The 21,667-nt window shown below is 32.6% G+C and overlaps 1 protein-coding gene across 1 annotated transcript in view; it reads right to left on the bottom strand.

The window, feature by feature from the left end:
- nAChRa7 (nicotinic acetylcholine receptor alpha7 subunit) overlaps window positions 1-21,667 on the bottom strand; it is a 189,763-nt gene that overhangs the window by 52,905 nt on the left and 115,191 nt on the right. Inside the window, exon 2 of the mRNA XM_011644316.2 lies at window positions 13,588-13,632. The gene's annotated coding sequence lies outside the window, so the exon portion shown is untranslated. The remainder of the gene's footprint in view (window positions 1-13,587; window positions 13,633-21,667) is intronic.

The raw sequence follows: 21,667 nt of genomic DNA, 5'->3' as shown, positions 1-21,667 counted from the left end.
TCTATAATTTTAAACATTGAAGAATATAAAAAAATGTACACGGTTGTTAATACGTATAATATTCAATAATAAAATATTATCCCCCTCTTCGATCATATAAATAACTTGATACTCATAATTATAATTATTGTGTTATATCTGATCCGCCAAGGGGCTGGAAAGGACAAAAAGGAAAAGCACAAGAGGCTATCCCTTGTGTCATATTCCAGCAGCAGGCGATTGTCGTGGCCGATGACAATTTACCACGAGCACAACCATTTCGGCACGAGTCATCCCCAGGGAGACGGAGACTCTTTTATCCGATGCCCTTGCCTATCCATCGAGATTCCCCCTCGGACGTGGATTTAATTTAACGAGACGCTGAAATTCAAGCCACGCTTGACAAACGAAGCGTCAAGTTTGCTCCTCCCTCGAGCGTATAACTCCTGTACCGTACTACAGTTCGGCCATCATTATCTCTTTAATGTTACCTTAATTCTGTCTTTGGAGAGAGGGAGAAAGAGAGAGAGAGAATATACTTCCTATTTTGAAATTTAGAAACATATTGGGTTAATGCATAGTGTCATGTTTTTGTTAGCTTGTCGTACAATTGTTAAATGATCGCAGCTTATCACATTGGCACAATTCCCTAGTTAATTAACGCGGATCATCACAGATCGAAGTAATAATAAACGTCAAAGTAACATGTTCATCCTGAACGTGAAGATCCTTTATGTCAAAATTTCCTTCTTCAAAACGAAAAAAACCATTTTCTTGCTTGTGCTTTCGCCAATTGCGTGCTCCCCGAAGATGTTCTTTCTCTTCACTTGACATTTCATAATTTTTTATTTGTAACAATTTGTAAAAAAAATTATTTAAATAAAAAATTCAAAAACGATTTGAAAGAGCAAGACTAAGCTTTAAAATAATATAATTAAAAATAATATAATATAATTAAAATATTATAAAAATTCTTCTTTTCTTTGACAACTTGAACTTCCGTTAGAAAAAAGACACGAAATTATGCATCAATCCAATATAAAATAATGAATCCAATAAACTATGTAATAACTAAATATATCTACGTAAATTAAATAAAATAAATATTCTGATAAAAACAGTAGACGTAATGTATAGCAGAATATTAATATAAGATACAAGGAAGAAGCGGCAGAAAATATATGTTCTAAAAGATATGCAATGAGATGCAAATGGAGCGGGAAAGGTGAGAACTAATAAAACGGAAAAAGATTATAAGTCGACAAGGGAATACCATAAAACAAAGAGTGTGTCACATGAGAAACATCTTTATTATCTCAACTTGATATAGATATTTTTCAATGATATTACAATATCCTGACGTTAATGCCACTCGTTTATCACACGATCATCAAGGTTGCTCAATAAATAATGATGTACCGCGGTAGTATCTCATGTCACGTTAATAAAACGATTAGTTATAGGAATCGCGATGTTTCATTAAACATCATTAATTAATTATGCGAAGAAAGAATTGCGAGTCCATCACTATTTTACATTTAAGAAACACGCATTCAATCGCGTTTATTTTTTTTAGCTTAACTATTTTTAATGGTTGGCTTTATTATGATGCAGCCATTTTTATAATTCGGGCTAAAAAAATCACATGTAATTAGGAGGCATTGTGATTCTATTTTAATTTTAATAATTGAAATGCCGCGCGCTGTGTCTGCCTTCCATTGCTACTTAATTAAACCCGCGCGGTAGTATGAGAAACTCGCTTCATTGTTGTTAGGAGCACGAAGAAAAACGCGGAATAAAAAAGCGAGAAACAAAATTGCGTGACAAAGGTGAGACGAAATGGCGAGACAAAAAAGGATATAGGAATCAAAAAAAAAAAAAAAAAAAAAAGACAGAAAACAACAGTAATGTAAATTACGATTTTGCGAACATCGTATGGCGAAGATTAATCCTTACGTATGCGTTTCTTCTCTCTTCTGCGGACTGATCCCCTTTTTAGAGTTAATCCTTTTCGTCATTGTTCTTCTCTTGAGATTTGCAACGTCAGCGACCTTATCGCACTCACTGTGCGTTTTCTTTCTTTCTCCCTCTAGATATTTCTATCTTTCTCTCTCATTCCGTGCGGTGAGATTAGACCAGTAAACAGAAAAGTGTATTTACGAAGGCAACGTGCAGGACTCATGAAAGCTGTGCTTCACCGTGGCAATACCTTAATCACGTTCGCGGCGCACGTATCGTATATTTACCCCGATGGCAAATACGCCATTCGCCTTAGCGCATAACGTGTACGGATGCAGAGAGCATACAGGGTGTGCCCGTTAATCGCGATCAGCACAAATGGAACTGGGTCGACCAAAGTTTCGTATTATCCGCAGAATTTTTGCCAGGGCTCATCTTACAATGGCACCCCACAACATCCGTCTCATCCGTCTCTCCTCTCTTTTCATGCTTCCCGAAACGTAAGCATTCATTCGTATAAAAAAACAGGCTTAATAACTTGAGCTCCATATAATAACAGGTAATGCCTGCTGAAAAGGCTTTACCGTGAGAACATTTTCATGAGAAATATATTATTTATCATCGTAAATAATTTATCATGTCTTTTATATTTCATATAAATAATTAAGTTATATATATACATATATATATATATATTTTTTTTTCTAGAGAGATTTGTTATCTTATGTATTTATCTTATATATTAAATAAAACAGACATGTGTGTGTGTGTGTGTGTGTGTGTGTGTGTGTGTGTGTGTGGTGTGTGTGTGTGTGTGTGTGTGTGTGTGTGTGCGCGTGTGCAGAAATACATGTTCATATTTCTAAATTTACATTTAAATTCTTAAAAATATATAGACACAGAAAGAGTTAATTGTTCTACAAAATTATTTTTAGTTAATTATATTTGCTAATGCTTTATTTATTTTATATATAATTATTGATACAATTTTTCACGCTAGCAAATAATGGAAATAATTGTTGACATTATTTTATATTATTAATATAAATTATGGCATTGTTTATTTATCACACTCGAAGTGATTATATCATAAAGTCATATTGTCGAAATATGTAACAATAACAATTTCGAGTTAATACTCGCAAAGTTACGTGATCCATCGTTCCCGCATAACTAATGCTGCAAAACCCCCATCAAAGTATCTACGTGTCTCGCGCAATTCATGCCGTCAGAGCACGAGCAAAGAAGAAACTTTATTAGATTCTTTTTACATCGCCGCCCGCATCACGTACGCTTGCAAAAAGCTTCGATCGCACGCAAACAACGAAGCGGTTATTCAAAGCAATCAAGATGAACGATTCGCTTCGTAAATGCGCGTATGAGAGAGAGAGAGAAAGAGAGAGGGGGGGAAGGGGTAAGGGAAAAAGATACTTACACGACACTCACGAGCGCAAAAGACGCAAATGAGAGAGAAGTAAATGGAGACTCATAAAAGTGCTGAGTAACTCGGAACCAATATAAAGCACGCCAAAGTGAAATCGAGCTTGGCACGTGAAGATCGAGCGCTTCACGCCCCGAGTTTACAGCTTGTCAGTGCTAGACCTTGACGAATGGCTGCGGAATTTGCTCGAATCGAATGGTTCCTGTTCTATTTGACCCCCAGCCTTGAGAATTAGACAATCCAAGAGAGAGAGAGAGAGAGAGAGAGAGAGAGAGAGAGAGAGAGAGAGAGAGAGAAGTACCTGAATTTCCTCCTTCCTATAATTCTCCGACGAGAGTTAAACGCCAGCTTTCGTACCCTCTCTCATTCGCGAACAGCTTATTCTTTATTTATTTCGCCACGTCTCGCAGCAGATGCGTATACAACCTTTTTATGTTCATATGCGAGATCTTTGATAAACTTGGAGTGTTTGTCATACGACAATGTGAGTTTGCGCGAAAGCCAGACCTTACACCCGCAGCTTATAACACATTCGTGCCCTTTGATCAGAGAGGTACCAGCAGCTAGTGGCGTAATTCAATTTTCGACGAGAGCCAGTTAATGCATCCTCGATTACTCAAGCGACCTGAATTTATCGGAAAACAGCACCCTGGTGTAAGGAGCCCCTTCTTGCTCCAGCGGACACGCGAGGTGGATCTGTGATAGTAACCCGGGCCACGTGTAACTAACCACAAGCGATAACACCGTAATCAACGTTTCTGTCCCGGGATTCGCATGATGCACGTGTAAATTTCAGATACGTGTGTTCTGACGTGTGTAAACTTTAGATTCGTGCCCACGTTAATATTAAAGGGGTTATTTCGATTGCTAATGCTTGTTTAAACAGCTATTTAAACAGAATGACTTTGTTAAGCTTTATGTAAAGAGATTGGTTGTAACAAATTTATATTTGGGTTACTCTCATTTTTTTCTTTAAACAGAGATTTGATTTTTTAACGATTTTAATACAATAATAATTAATTTTATAATAATTTTATATAATTTTATAATTTTTTGTATCACAAATCCTCCCAAAGTCACGAGTAAATTGTATTGAAATTTTATTCCTTTTCTTCCAATTCGTTAATTCCACAAGAAATGATGAATGAGCTGAGCAAACGAAAGAGTTGGTAACTTCATTGAAAAAAATTCAACTGGTTGGCTGAGAACGGCTCTCCATAGCAAGGCTTGCATTCTGATCTTTTGCGATAACGTGCTTTCAAGATTAATTACCTTCCTAGATTCGTATTTTGTTTGATATCTTTTTCTTTAATCCTCAGTTCGTTAAACGCCGTTAGAGGAAGCTCTGAGAAACAAGAATAAACTTCATTTCTTTCGGTGCCTTTTAACGAATCATTTTATATTTGTGTAGATATTTGTGTAGAAGAACTTTTTTAGAGTTTTTCTTCATTACTTCATTTGAAAATAAAATACAAAATAATAAAAAATAAATAATTGAAATAGTAGAACATAATCTATTGTAATTATCCAGTTCTGATCTGAATAAAATTGCTGGCAGATTTAAGGAAATATACATATATTAATTGAGATTATGCGAAAACAGCTGGGATTCGTCCTAAAAATTCCTATCTCTAAAAATTTATAGTAATACTATTTATAATAAAACCAGTAATAATATCAGTTTTTAAGAATTGACATTATCTTGTATTCTGTAATTTACTTTAAAGAATACTTCATGTACAGGTCGCATAGTTTTGCTTACGCTTAAATACTTAAGCATGTTTAAATGCTCTAAGCAAATATTTATGAACAACTACATCGTTGTATACCTAATTTATTCATCTTACGGCTATACGGAATCTAAATAATTCATATCTTGCCTAAAGTATGCCGTTGCAAGCTTTTAACGAAAACCTTTCAGAGAAGCAACCTAATTCCTAAAAAATTGGTTAATTTACCCTCGATTGCGCATACATTCTGAAAAAGTAAAAAATGAAGAAGTTGGAGAAAATATTCTCGAAAAATATTATCAAAAACAAAGTGTCAAAATTAAAAAATTTATTACATTTCTTGACAGGTTTTACGGTATATACATCGTTTTAAACTTTTTTAATAAACACATTTCTATATAAAAGAATTTTATATTATAAAGTGTAAATTTATGTTAAAGAAGTAAAATATCAATAAGATTTTTTTTTTTACCTAGATAAACGTTTTAATTTAAATCGCCAATGTATTATTAAAAATGTTCATCTCGGCTTCGCATGAGCAAACACGCATATTAACTTCACAAATTGATTCAATTTAATACGTTGAACTTATATCAGGTCGTTGTATTAATAAGCATGTCGAGAGCAACTATACAATTATACTATATAAAAAGAAATAAATTCTTATCTTTCACTATTAATAAATACAAATTCACGAGTTTTCTTTTTATTTATCTTTACTTTCCTTTTTTTATTTTAAATTAATAACGCAAAAGTAGTCCTTTTTATTTCTAAAGGAATTACGAATTAATAGCAGTATCAAGAGATATTCTAATATGATAATGTAGTGCGGCGGATAGAAAGAAGAAGATTACTATCTTTAATGTTCCGATTAAAAAAAAGTTGTTAGTTCTTTTCAGAGGGTGTTTTTACTCGGAACGTTTTTCCAGGGACCCTCCCAGATTGTTACTCGCAAATTCTGTACAAAAGATAATTGAAATTGTTCGCGTGGGATATAGAATAGCCGGAACATTATAGTCGAGCGTACTCTCCGACTTTAGCAAATATTCCGCTCGTTGGTCGTTCCGATGTGCTCAAAGCTTGTGTCGGAGAAATAGACGAAACGTCGTTTCCAGTTACGGTGGATTTACACAGGAATTTGAGGAAACGTATGCGCGTCTATTGTCCAAGCGCGGAAATGTCTCTACTAAGAGAACGCGGTCTCGTCGACGCGAGAACGGCTAATTGCAGATGAATTACAGGAAAATGACATTTATTCTGTAACTCTCACAATTTTATATTTCAGGAAGATGAAACAATGAGGCATAAAGAGCAAATGCTTTACATGTATTACATGTATTACATGTATGTATTACAAAGAACACACGCAATTGTAATAATTAATTATAAATGCACCAATGAATATCTGGTCATAAAAATATATTATTACATAATTCTTTATTAAATTATTTTGATAAATATTTGAATTGTAGGTATGAATAAAGTGTATTATATTTGAATACTTTGAATAAAGTGTATTATATTATAAATTATATAAGTATATTGAATATTATTGAATAAATTGTATATTACGTAAATCTATTAATTGGAAAAAATTTTCTAACATAATAGTAGTGATAAATGATCACTAATTTCAATTAATAAATAATTCACAATCGAATAGTATTATGATAATTAAAAATAATTAAATCAATTTATAGCAGCAAACACTTTACTTATACATGCAAATCTTATATTTTGTTAATAGGATTTAATAAAATAGGATTTGAAGGAATTGTGTATCTTATTATTTATTTTTTACAGCGTTATACAATACTTTTTTATATTTATAATTTATATATATGTACATATGAGACAAAATCCTATCTGTAATTCCATTCTAATATATATAATATATGTCTAATATTATATTTATTTATTATACACGTGCCCATTTGAAGAATTTGAATCTAAGAATTGGAATCTGAATTAGATTCTTTAAATGCTTTCTGCATTAAACAGAACATAAAATAATAAATTGGATTTTCTAAAGCACGCTTTTCTAAAGCGCGCTTTAATAAATCAAATTGAATATTGAAATTCCAAAGGTTCTCAGGGTACGAAATTGATAACGGAGCTTTAATCTTTCATTTAAAGGACAATCTAACCATTAAACTTTCCGGATCTATATCTTTGATCTTCATTCAATCGTAATCCCCTTAGACAGAGATCTTATTATACTTATCCGACAAAGCGAAAGGAATGATTAAGGAATGCTTAAGTTTTTTATATTTAGAGAGTATCTTTCGATTTACACATCTTTTGGAAAATTTGTGTAATACAACTAACTCAGAATTCGAAATACTTTGTTCCGGATAATTATTAATTAGAGTTATAGGTAAATATATATTTTATTGCATATATATTGATTTTATATAAATATAAAAACACACTGCGCTTTATATAATTATTACATTGTAAATAAAGCGTTAATATTATTTTTAAGTTTCCTGTAAAGTTATTAAAAAAAATTATTATATCAAATTTCTAAAATATTTCAACATCTATTAAATAATATATGATTAATAAAAAAGAATTATTTTAAAATAATATTATAAATAACTTTAATTAAATTCGATTGCAATTCTTAATGATACGTTTCTGTAATGTTTTCTCCCATTTTCGAGCTCTCATAGACGAACAAGAGCACTCGACAAATTTGTGATGAATTTTACAGTGACCTAATTAATAATTCAATAATAGACGCGTACCTTTTAATACCAAATCATTTTTTTCCATCGATGAAGGAACGCGCGGAGAAAAAGCATAATTAAAGCGGTGCCCCGATATCGTGAGCGCGGCAAATTAATTTTGTGGAAATATAGCTTGATATTGATTAAGGCAGTGGCGGAATTAAAAGTAAGTCGATACGTGACTGTCGCTCACAATTCATAAAATGCCAATTGAAACGATCCAGATGGTATTGGCATTTTTTTTAGATATGTACCCCAGAATCCTCTGTATCAGAGAACCTCAATGATTCACAAATAGAGTTTGTCTCCCAATCGAGATATCGTAACTTTTCGCAAACGTCAGTTCGACAGCCGCATTTACATGGCAAGGGAAATCTATTCCTAATCGGTATGCGAAGGCTATTGAAAGCGGTCCGCATATTGTATCGCCGCTTTTTTACATCGCGTTGTTCTCTTCCCAGGCCGATACATCCTTTCAGTGGCGATACTGCATATTGTGAAATCTTTCATAAACGAGTCCTTGTACGCGCCAAGAAGGAAAGGTAAAGTATCGCGCAGGCATTGAAAACTAAATCGGTGTGAAATTGATATCGGGTGACCGCTTCATCTCTTACTGCACACTTAATTAAGCAATTATATCTAAATAGGATAAATAGCACCGCTTCAAATCGAGAGTCCTCGTAATTAACGTACGCAAAAAGAAATACTGTAATTTAGCACGTTTAATTAAGATACCAGAAACTTTTTTTTCAATAAATACCACAGCAGATTATTTACAGTCCAGACTTTTAGGTGTGTAGTAACCGTTAATGATTAAATCGAAAGCCGTGAGCCTCTTTTTCTGTATCTTTTTAATCTTTATTTGAAATTCGTCGTTAAAAGTTTTGGACCTAAAAAGATCAGTTGCAAACTGCACGAAATGCAAGCTGTCGCCGCCAATGTGCTTTTTTTGCGATCCTTTGCATCAGGAAGTTTTAAACGAAATTGCTTCTGCTACAGCACCCTTCTTTTTTCAATTTATCTACATTTAAAAATTGTTTTGCTTTATCATTAAGGAAAAAATATATAAAGATGCGGATCGTTATACAAGGAACTTTTTTCGATTTTTATTCCAATTTTTCTATCCCAAATATTTGATATGGAAAGCAAATATAGAGATATCGAATTCGCTTACAGAGCTAAGCCCTACATATAACGTCTCTTTGATAGAATCTGCTTTCGTTTGAAGCAAAGAGAATAGCATTTTTTCCGTGATTAATTCAAAAATAAAGTAACGTCGGCTCAGAAATATTCAAACTTTCGTATCACGTGTGTGTAAATCATTTCTTTCCGCATTCGCGAGTTCCAAGAGGGTTGTGTCGAGTGGATGAACTCGCCTAAGTGCATGTACGAAATAGAGAGACTGACGAGACGCGTCGAGTGCGGAAGATGAAGGATGCAATGCGTGGGATGGGCAAAGGAAAAAGAAAATAGCTGCTGCTACGAATGGAAGGAGATTCTGACTTCGTTCATAATACCGGTTAATACCATTAAAGCTCGCCGAGACTCGTGTTCTCCGTACTCTCTTTTCTAGACTCTATCAAAGAGTTACGTCGGAGTAGAAAACCAGAATTGTGGATTTTCTCGCGCGAAGTGGAAGTTCGTCTGTCTCGAAGAGAAGATTTGTCGTTTCAATGCAATTCCATTGATGATGCGTCTTGCGGAAATAATATTGGATGGATCGAAAACCACGAATATTTCAAGATAAAAAAAATATGAACTTTTGAAGTTATTATTGCTAATTCAATAGCGAGTTGAGAAAAGCTACTCGCAAACTCAAGTAGTCGCGGACTGCTTGTTTTGAATGTTACCAATTTCCGTGAATTAAACTTCTTTTTTTTTTTTTTAAAAAAGTGCTAAATATAACCGTTCCTTGTTGATGCATGTGTTAACATCTGCAAGAAGTCACATTAGTCACGCTTCGGATGTGATTCGCATGCTGATGCACTTACACGTAATACATCGTCCTTGGCGTGGAGTTTTATATTTTATGTCGCCCAAGTTGCACTGGTTTCCACTCTTAGCACGTAGTAAAGCACACCACCGTCCGGTAACTTCCCTATGCGCACCTATACATTATTTTCGCCCCGCGTGATTTATCGTCCCCACAGCAGTAATGGAACTTGCGAAGCCTGTCTGACACATGTATAAAGGATTGCTTACCGTAATATAAACATAGGGTAGTGGTAGACGTTAAAAAATGCGCACGTCAATTGAGTGAGGAAACGAGATCCGTTAACATGGTGACCAAAGAAATTCCTTAGAATAATCTCGAAGAAATTTAGGATATACGGAAAAAGAAAGGAAAAGAGCCGCTTCTGCGGGAGATTCCAATGTTCTAACGGTTATCGTGTAGCGAGCTCGCTTTCTCGTATACGCTATATCGCTTCCAAAGGAAGATACCTAAATGATCCGAACATGGTATCTCCATTATCCGATAGTCCACGGAATCCCTGGGCAGCCATTTCGCTAGTCTAGCGCGCAACTATCACCCATCCATTGGAAGAAATTGTCAGACGCCTCGGGATAACCGTGCGCGAAACGTGCAGATTACGATACATCCGGTACGCGTTGCGCTCGCTTGCGTACCTCGCGCGTGCTCTTATTTCATGGACGGTGTATCGTTGCGCTAGTTACATTCCCTTGTTCCATTAGCCACGGCGAAAATTATATAAATGCATTTCCTTCTCGGGTCCCCCGCGCGCACGAGGCGACGAGAAATAGCGATACTTTATGCAGCGTCGCCTTGCCGCGCTGCGCCGCGCCGCGTTTCGCTATCGTTTTTGCATAAATTTTATCATCGAGCATCCTGTCGCTCAGTAGTAGTAGTCAGTAAGACGAAGCGATGTGTACGCTTGATATATGCCGACGGTTCAGTGCGAAGCGATATAAAAAGGAGAGGAAGAAGGGAGAGAAAAGAGAGGAGGTATATTTTTACAAATATATATTTCTACAAACGTAAAATTTATAAAAATGCAAGAAATAGATAGTGTAGTGATAGGCACTCGATGAGACGAAATTTTTAGTACCGATTAATTTTTGAATTTATTACATGAAGAAATGCTTTAACTCTCCCCTCATATCTTTTTTTAGGATCTTAAACAAAAGAAATATATGTAATAGTTTTTGTAATATCTGGATATTTTAGATTATTATTATTATTTGCAAGCAATCATGAGCAATAATACATTATTAAATTACTAATAACAGATATGATGATGACGTCAATTTGTAATAATAATTATATCGGAAAGATGTGAAAAGACAAATTAAATTTCTATTAATATTATACAAGAGCATCGTGTGAATTTTATTCGCAAAGGTGAATTTTGATGAATTTTCTCAAATTGATTCATCATTCAATTTGCAATCCAAACATTGGTAAAACATTGGTCTATCGGATTGATATGCGAATCAAAAGTATTTCATAAGCAAACACGAATATATTAGGTAATAGCTTTCATGTATAAGTAAACCCTTTTAATCTCCGGTTTCATATTTTTTTAAATATATATGTAAATAAAAAAATAGTAATTTCGTTCGTGAGATAACGTTATTATCTTTTGATCCGGAATATTGCATACTGCATGATTTAATAAACTACTTGTACAGATTAAATTAATAATTTTTAGCGAATTACAAGTATCAAATATGTCTGTAACATTTGTGAGTACAACAATTTTGTATTAGAGTATCGCATAAATTATTAACGATGCATTAATATTGCAAGTATAATTTTGAAATTTTTGTCTTCGTTATTCAGGAACCGCCAAAGGGAAAATTATTTCTCAAATTATATTTTTTTACAAATACAAGCATTTTCTCATAAATCTCTATTATTTCCGATCCAAATAAAATACATTTAGTTACTTTACAATACTGCAATCTGCGCATTTTCGATATGGGAGAGTAAAGTGTATGCAGTTCTTCCTAGAAGATAGATTTAATTTCGGCTCTCTTCTTGCATTCGACACAAGTGCATCTGATAGCGATACCAGGAAATATACAACATCATATCGATACTCGCGGATGTCGATTCTTTGAATATCTACGTGATTTATATTTGCAAACGTATCGGCATTTTGAGTCACATGCAGCTGCGTGTTACTTCCGTATGCATTGGCCGTCACGAGACACGAAGAAAAGATTAAACAGTGAAAGAAGAAAGCTGACGTTTCTATATCTTCGGCATGAGAGTGGTTTCGAAATCGCAAATATTAAACTTATTACATGTCGCAGTAAAATAACTGCGAAGAGAGTAAGAAATTTCAAATCGTTTCAGCTATGTTAAGAATAAAAATTTATCAAAATGCTTTAAATGAATGGATAGTATAGGCATTAAGATAAGGCAAAGTTTTTAGTACTAGTTAATTTTTTAATTTTTTTAATTTATGAAATAAAAAAATGTTTTAATTCTGTCTCAGTGTTTTTTTTTAGGAACCTTAACATGTTATATTATTTAACATTGTTATTATTTATGGCACATACTACCTGATAATATAAATTTCTAAATTTAATAAAACAAATAATGGAATAAATTAACTGGAAAGAATTAAAAAGTTAATTCAATCTAATGACGATAGTAGCATATTGAGATAATATAATATATATTGAGATAGACTTAACCAAAGATTTGTTATCAATGAATCCCGAATATTAACGCACAATCACAAAAGATTAAGGTCGCTCCGGGCGAGATTAGGGCCAATCAATAACGTAACGATCATGACATTCGCCTTCGGCGTCAGGAATTGTCAGATGCGCAGAAGAGCTTCGCGTGTCCGATGCGGTGCGATCCGTCAATCAGCCGAAAACGATCGTCGGTAGAATCGTCAGTGTTCGAATTTAGGTCATCGTAAAGCTCGCGTGAGCTTGCGCGGGATTGACCCTGCATAAGCCGTTTCGTAAGCTGGGAAAAATAAATAATGGCGAACGCTTTCGCGTATCGGAAGCGAGCGAATCGAAAATCGTCGTCTCTTCCCCTCTCTCTCTCTCTCTCTCTCTCTCTCTCTCTCTCTCTCTCTCTCTCTCTGAAAGAAAACACCGTCGCAGTCCTAATAAGGGCACCCTCACTTCCCGTGTTCTGGGAGTAACCTGTTGCGGCGAACTCTATTAATAGTTCGGATCCCGATAAAAATCCGATCCGACCTTGTTACGTTACCTGGATTACCCCGATGGTTTTCTATCGCGCATCTTGAAATATATCGATGATCGTATTATAAACATATAATACTTGATATGTTATCAAATTACACTGAGAAAAATTGGATCGTTAATAAAAAAAAGACAATAGAATTATATTATGTTATATAACGATTTTACTACGAGATAAAAATAATAATAAATTCAGAGTGTATAATAAATTGCGATCGTGGAGTAGTATATATGCAGTTTATGACAGCATTTTTATTTCCTATCTTTTTAGACCAGTGTCCGATTTACATGACGTGACTATTCCGCGAGAATAATTTTCGTCGGGTTAAACCGAGTGATGTGTAACATGGTAAATTAGATTACCACGGAATGGCTACAAATCTATCAAAACTAGTTGCCCAATTAACTTAAACAGTAAAGATCCTTTAAAAAAATGAGGTATCTTCCACGAATTTCGTCGCTGTTCGTGTAAGTGGCAGCTATCAATTGGAAAGACGTCGTGGTTCGTTTTATTTCACACCAATCGAAAACTTTGGATAGATTAAAGACTTACCAGTTTCAGCCAGAGATTCGTGATGAGCAACTGGTTCTTCTCGTCCTGTACAAATAATTAAATAGTAACATTAGTAATAGTATATAAGTGGTATTATTAGTATTAAATAATTATTTTTATGAAAAACGTGTTTTGAATATTGAAAATCAGTCGTAATTGTGAACAAAAAAAGGATATTTTTTTTCATTAACAACAACAATTTCTTATTAAATGAATCTTATTTAATATTTATATAATAATACATTTTTTTAGATTAATTTATATTAATATAAATAGATTTCAAGTCAACGATAAATTCACTAAAATAACTGTAATTAAAGTAAAGATTTAAATAAAAGATGAATAAAAACAAATCTCTATGAAATATTGTATATCAAAATCTAATTTTTAAAAAAACAAAATATTTAATATTGTAAATTAATATTATAAATATATAAAGCTCTTCTTTTTTAAAAATAGGCACAAACGTATTTGAAATTTGCCTGACGCAAAAACGAATTAACGCGCTAGAAGCGACCTCGTAACTCATTATGCAGTTTCATATCGCAATTAAAAATTGCTGCAGAAGAGCGCATGTGCGTTTAACAAGGCTTGTGAAGACAAAGGACCTTCATTGCTCAGAGTGTCTGCAGGTTGCATAATAATGGTATACAAAGTGCGTTATTTAATCAATTGGACGTTGTTGGTGAAGTAAACTATTTGCGCATATTTTCGTGACTATTACAAATTTAGTATAATAAATTCCTGAGAAGCATTTTTACGGGCGGTGCGATGTTAAAGAACGCATGCTGAAAGATGGCCGAGCAACACCATAAATTACGCGAAATCTTTCTGCTCATAAATTTATATTATATTAAAGGAAGAGAAGAAAAGAGAAAGATAAATCTTTGAAAAAATATTGCAAACGAGACTCGTCATTTTCAAACTTAATCTAACATAGCGAGAATATTTGTTTAATAAAATATTTAATAAAATGTTTATTTTATATGTTAAATAACATTTAATTATATGAATTGATGTTATTACTATTACTTGTTATTTTATAAACAAGTATTTGCTTATACTTATATTAATGTTGTTCTTAATTTATAAAATTTATTTTCGTTGAAATCTCGTTGTCACAAAAACAATACTTGAAATATTATATTTTTTCGAGGACTTTTTAGATGTGCGTTACGAGAGTACGATGTATTTAAATAATTACTACGATCCAAGCTGAATTCTAAAATATTCTGTTGAAAATATTCTTTACCAGTTCTCGCGTACCAATTAAAGCGGACTCTTATGAAAACGTAAATTGTTGCAACCTATTCGTTACTGAAAACTAAACGAGAAATTTGATTACGTCAAAACCAGTTAAAAAAAAGGCCAAACAACGAATTCAAAAAATTTATGCCTTGGAAGTATGCCTTGGAAACACAGACAAAAAGATTTTATATTAATATATGTATGTATATAGTTATATATTCTAATTTTTTTTCATATTGCAATATGCAACATATATGAAATTGTCTCAGTCCCTTAATAAAATTTATTTTATATTGAATATATTAAAAATAAAAACTAATGCATAAATATACTATATTTTCTAACAATTTTTAAAATTTTCCTGTAAACAAACAGAAAAGATATCTGTAATTATAAATAACTATAGTTAATCATTAATTAGTATCATTTTGCATTAAAACTTTTTTATTTAAAAAAATCTATGATTTGTAATAAATTTACAGAAAACCTAAATCTCTAACAATAAGATTCTAATTTATTCAATAAATTCTTGACAAATAAATTTTTTATGTAATTAAACTTTTACAAAATATTATTTAACATTTATAGAATAAATTAACATTTTATAGCTTTATAGTTATAATTATAATTTTTAAGTTATAATTTTTAGTTAATAATATTATACCAAAGATAAGTTAAAAGAAAAAAGATAATTTGTTGTGAATGGCAAATAGGAGCATCATATGAATATGTGAAAAATAAAAAATATATAAAAACTTTAGGAAAATGTAGAAAACAAGTAATAGTGTACTTCTCCTTGGAAGAAGCGTTGTTTTATATCGTGTCCACATGTCAAGAGAAATATCCCGAAGACAAATATCGCGCATATGCGACGAATAAATGCATGCAATGATCTCCGTGACTTCTTTACATATAAGATAGAAACTATCCGCAATATAACGCTTAGTTTGCTATATTGCTGCCATTTTTACTGCTGTCGCGTACGAAATTTCCGATCTCGTTTGTTCTCTTCTTCGCATTATCAGCCTCGTCACGTAAGACATCGGCTTTCAGGTTTCCCGTGTTCAAACCGCGTTCTTATCCTGATTACGGGCGCTGTCTTACACAAGGAATGCTCACCTCCCGTGCTGCATTCCCGTGTCCCACGGGAGAACCCGCATCCACGAAGATGAACTTCGATATATCCTCGAAATGTACGGCAATACATGGATATCGATCCTTGTATCAGGAAAGCGCACGGAGGAAAAGCGAAGAGAACAACGCCGGAGAGAAATGTATCACATTGTATTACGAAATGTACCCTTGTATCATAGTAACAGAATTCCCAAGTCAGCGTTAAGAAAATTAATTAATAGATATCTCATAATTGTAAAAATCGTAATAAATTCTTTAAAAGTACTGAACACGATTTCGTATTTTAGATCGAATCAAAAAATGCACAGCATCTGCTTATACTTCGCGCACAGTCGAGTTCATATCTTATCAATCATCGATCGATGACCGGTGACACCTTTGGCCTAATTCATAGACCATCCACTCTCTCTCTCGGAAATGACGATATCGCGAATGCTCCTCGTAAGCATCGTTCCTCGAATTGATTCTTGAAAACGCGCGTCTCCGATTTTCGACATTTCACGAACGACACGAAACTGAGATTTCTCGGATTTTTTTCAGAAATTAGATAGCCATTTCTATTTTTCCGTTAAAACACTATAATAAAATACATTTTTGCATTATACCAAGAGATACTTCAATGATAATAATAATGATAAAAATAATAATAATAACATATAAAATAATAACAATAATGAGTTATAAAATATATCTATAAAAGTATCCTTATCAGTTTCTTTCAAAACTGATACAAGCTACAAGCAATCAATATAAACATGCTTATCGATAATGATCCTATAATTATTCGCATCTTAATAGCTCGGCGATTCTCTAAATCGGTCGTACATCAAGTGGAGTTAACAATCGGCTTTTCTTCTCCCGCGGCATATATCGGACGTTTTCGGAGTCCGGAGTTCTCCATTCCATGGAGAAAAGTGAGCATTGAGTTTCTCGCCAGCTTATCCTTTCGTTCGTCCGTGAGATAAACTGTTTCTCGATAATTGGATCTTATCGTTTAACCTGGCCCCTTTCAAAAACCGGCATCCAAAGCTCCATCTAAGGTCGAGGTTAATCTACGCGGTCATTATTTTGCCGCATTCCCTTGCATAATTTAACGTCTCGTTGAAACTTTTCATTGCCGGCCGTTCTCCAAGCACTTACTTGGCCCTATAGGCTAATGGGATCATAGTTACACGCGATCACTGCCACCTCTCGTTCTCTGCATTGTCGCTAATTTAACTGCAGTGTAGAATTGAGAAATTATCGTAGAATCGTAAAAATTTTTAGATTTTAACGGTAATATTTTGTGACAATGCTTTTTATAGTTGATTTTTCATCAGCATAAATTTATTTAAAATATGTTTTATAATTTTTGAATTTTTAAATATTTAATTCGAAATTATAAACATCGATAAAACAATGTTAAATAAAATTTGTTTAAATAAAGTGAAATAATTTGAAAATGAAATAGAATAGTAAGTATGCAGAATGAAGGGCTAATGAATGATTCCATTCTGCTTCGCGAAGTGTAACTATGATTAAATCTTCAATCTGGAGGAATTTTCAATCTGGAGGAATTTTCATTCTGCGCCAAAAGTAACGACTCGTCGTTTTTCCCGATGACTGTCAAATCTCACAGCGCGTTATCGTCTGGACCTATTCCAATGTACTCTGTTTTTCTGAGCGTCGAGTCCTACATTGGAATTTTCGAGCAGTCCGGGGCAAATACTTGGAGATTTAACAAGCTGCTGTCTACCGTGTAGCTAAAACGAAAAAGAGAGAGAAAAATGTTTCACCGCAACGTAACAGCCGGCTAGGATTGCCTAAGAAACAAAATAATCAAAAATCTTATTTATCTGTCGCGGTATTTTACAGAATGTAAATTACTTTGAAGAAAGTAAAATAAATATATTTAACGGATTACTTTTTTTTTGTAATCGTGCTTCGTACTTCTTACTTATTAAAATTAAATATTCAAATACTTCTGTACCTTTCAAAAGTAAAAACTTGGTATAGTCAAATTTTAATTGCTACGCGTATAATTAAAAAAAATATTGTTATCAAATAAAAGTTTAGCATTTATTGTTATTTATATTATAATTATATTAGTATAAATATTTATTGTTATTATATTATAATTAATGAATGACTAGTCATTTATATTATAGTTACATGAATATTAATTTGGATCTGTAGCATTTCACAATTGCATTGCTACACTGTTGTGATATTCTGGATACTGATTAGGAAACTATGCCGAGGACCCGCCTACGATATGGCTTATCCACGATTGTACAGATTTTATGTGACCAAAGAGAATGTTCAGAACCTGCCCCGACAAATTGAACACCACCGCAGACTATTGCGGTCACTTCAATCAACCGCCCACTGGCTCGATTGCGTCTACAAAGGAGAGCTCGGTATCTCCTCTCGACACGTGCATTCAGCTATCTTGCCCGTTGATACTTGCACTAAAACCGCCTTGACCTCAATTATTATTCTTTATGCGATAAATTTACCTAGCCACAATCGGAGCAATCATGATTTGGCTCTCTTAATCATAAGAACGGATTACCATACTCGAAAATCATAATCAAAATCTAAAGATATCTAATCTCGTTTTATCTATAACTTTTTTTATAACAGATATAAAAGAATGAGAATTTACCTAGAAAAATAGAAATAGAATAACATTACAGATGAATAGAGAGATTGAATTATTATTTTTGTTTCCACAATTCTTAAATTATTTCATTATAATTCTCAGATTATTTCATTATACAACTTCATACTGAGCTACACATTGATGACAAGAGACAAAAATATTCAACGAGCACTGGCGCACATCGCAATTTCAAAGTTAAATGTTCCGCAAAGTTACTGAACTTGGATCATGGAGACAGAGTAACAGAAATATATATTACTGTGAAGTTAGATTGGCTTACAGGAAGATAACTACAATTATGTGAATTTCCATCTAAGAAATTGCTAGTGAAAATACTCACGAAATTTAATGCATTTAGCGTAACGTAAAGTATTGCTGGACCGTAAATAGAGTTACCACGAAATAGAATGTAATTTACCTCAGCCTCAACGAAACTAGAAAGTGTATCCTAGTCGATGATACTTTAACTTTTTTACTTCGTGATCTAAAATAAATTTATACTTAGCAATTTAAATTATCTTATACAAAGTTAAGTTTCACTGATATTAATATTTTGCATTAAATTTAAATTAAAAAATTTGTTAAAATGTTTAATTGAAATAAAATAAAAAATAAAATTGTTATCATTAAAACACGATTTATTAAAAAATTTATTCTGACGCAATAGTTTAATTGTTCCTGGTAAAATAATTGAAAGTTTATTTTATAATATTCTTTATATAGCTATCCTAACAAACATATCGATTTTTAAATATATTGAATAACAATATAATCAAAGAAAATATCGGTAACGCATCATAAATGTCATCTTGATGTATAATTTTTGCTTGTATGTAGAGGACATTTTACATCGACAAAAGCACAAGAACATTTATGGCAAAATTAATAAAATTACTATGAGCGAGTAGTTGAAAGATGGTATTCTTTCCGGGTCAGTGGTTTTAAACCAAGTGTACCAGAAATATTAACGATCGTTCTAACAGCAGTAAAATATTAAAAGACTGCTAAGGCGATTTCTACGTTGTTTTCGAATGCATAAACGTCAAAACGAAGAAACACGCAAAATTTATAATCGTAAATTTGGATGTCTTGCATGAGGAAAAGAATCATACAAAACAACAGACAATTTCAACGATATCATTTTACAAAAAGAATATAAAGTAAACAAGTTACGCTAAAGACATTTACGTGATACAAAATATAGTACAATATTATGTATATTGCATCGATAAAGTAATCCAAGGCTATATTTATATATGGTTTCATACGAGCAAAGTTTTTGTTTTTAAAAAATTTATGTTCCAAATTTATGTTTCCAAAATTATATAAAATTAAATTAATACAAATTGTAAAATTCAAAAATTAATATTTTTTCTGCAATATTAATGCTATTATGTATACGCATACATACATACACATATATATATATATACACACACACACATATATATATATATATATATACACATATATATATATATTTTTTCTCTCTTTCTATCTATTCAATTAATTCAATTAATTAACATTGATAATAAGAGAAATATTCTTTCTAGATTTTTTCTAGATTCTAAATTTAATGCAGCTATAAATATATATGACTTTTAATATAAAATTTCTAATATTTGTGTAAATAAATTATATTAATAAATATTCATAAATCAGGAAACTTTATAAATTTTTTGAATATTGAATTATATTTTGGCATTTATTAAAAATATCATTAAAACATCGAGAGAGAGAGAGAGAGAGAGAGAGAGAGAGAGAGAGAGAATGTTAGCAAGCGATTAGTTTATAAAGTATTAGATTTAAGTTAGATAGAAGTTAATTATATGTATATATTGTGGTGTGTGGTGTAAAAGAGATTGTAATCCTTAAGGAGTAAATTTAGATTTAATTCTCCTTTAGGAGTAAATTAAAAAGTAAGTATCTATCTACAAATATCTCTAGTTATATGAAATTTGGCATAAATTTAAATGCATAAACGTTGATCACTTCGTCAATTAATTGATTAAAGCTATTGATATACAATTAAAGTTACAGATAAAGAAAACAAAATTTATTAATTCCTATCAACATTACGTGTTGTAGTGGAAAATTGCGTTAGTTTCTATAATTTAATAGTTTATATCTAATCGTTTGCTTTTATACAGGCTGGTTACTTTACAAAACGGAATCGGCTCGGTGTTAGATACGAATCAGTAATGCACTCGGAGCGCGTACGATTATTAGACCTGATTTAAAATGCAGGGACGCGTGAACAGGATCCCAAATAATTTCCAAATCAATAGGTGCCGCGAAGCCTTTCGAATGACTTCGCAGAGAATTGGCGTGCTCTCGAATTCTCAGCTACCCCGGCGGGAACATGAATCGCAAATTCGTCCTCGCCGCGATGGCGCATCACCCAGTTATACTGCAGCCGGATGTAGATACGGTGTAACGAAATCGTCTCCGGGGATATCATTCCGCTGCATATATCCTGCAGCACCTCAAACTACTCGCAGTCTCTTCCTAGGATATATACTCCTGGAAAAGTTCAAACAAATCGAGTGGCTGCATTAGCCGGCGCATTAAATTCTCCATCAAGTAGATTGTTTCTGGGAGTTTATACGCAAGTCCCGTGACTCATTTGTAACGTCGGCGAAACATGATTAGGTAGCCGGAATTGTGTAATTCTGATTTCCACCATAGTAATATGAGAATATCGTATTTTTGTCGGCAAAGACATAGAAATATTTTTATTTTATATAGACAGCTATACGACTCGAACATTAAACTATTTCTTTTCAATAGCGGTCACTAATAAAATATATCATTATTTTTTTGTGAATACCTTAATATATTTAATATCTGAATAACATTTATTGTAACATTTATTACCATTTGATTTATATAAAAGATAAATATATAAAAATTATATTCACTTTGTAGACTTTGCACGGACTTTTAATCATCTTGTCGCAAATTATACAGGTTAAATTAAATAATATCTTTTTTTATAAAAAAAAAAATAATTTTGGTATATAAATATTTTTCTTTATTTACGTTCTTTTATTA

The sequence above is a fragment of the Pogonomyrmex barbatus genome, unplaced genomic scaffold, assembly GCF_055798465.1.
Source record: "Pogonomyrmex barbatus isolate J1 unplaced genomic scaffold, ASM5579846v1 scaffold3, whole genome shotgun sequence".
NCBI classification, from domain to species: Eukaryota; Metazoa; Arthropoda; class Insecta; order Hymenoptera; family Formicidae; genus Pogonomyrmex; species Pogonomyrmex barbatus.
Note: the sequence above shows the minus strand (reverse complement) of the source record. Positions and strands in the feature narration are given on the sequence as shown.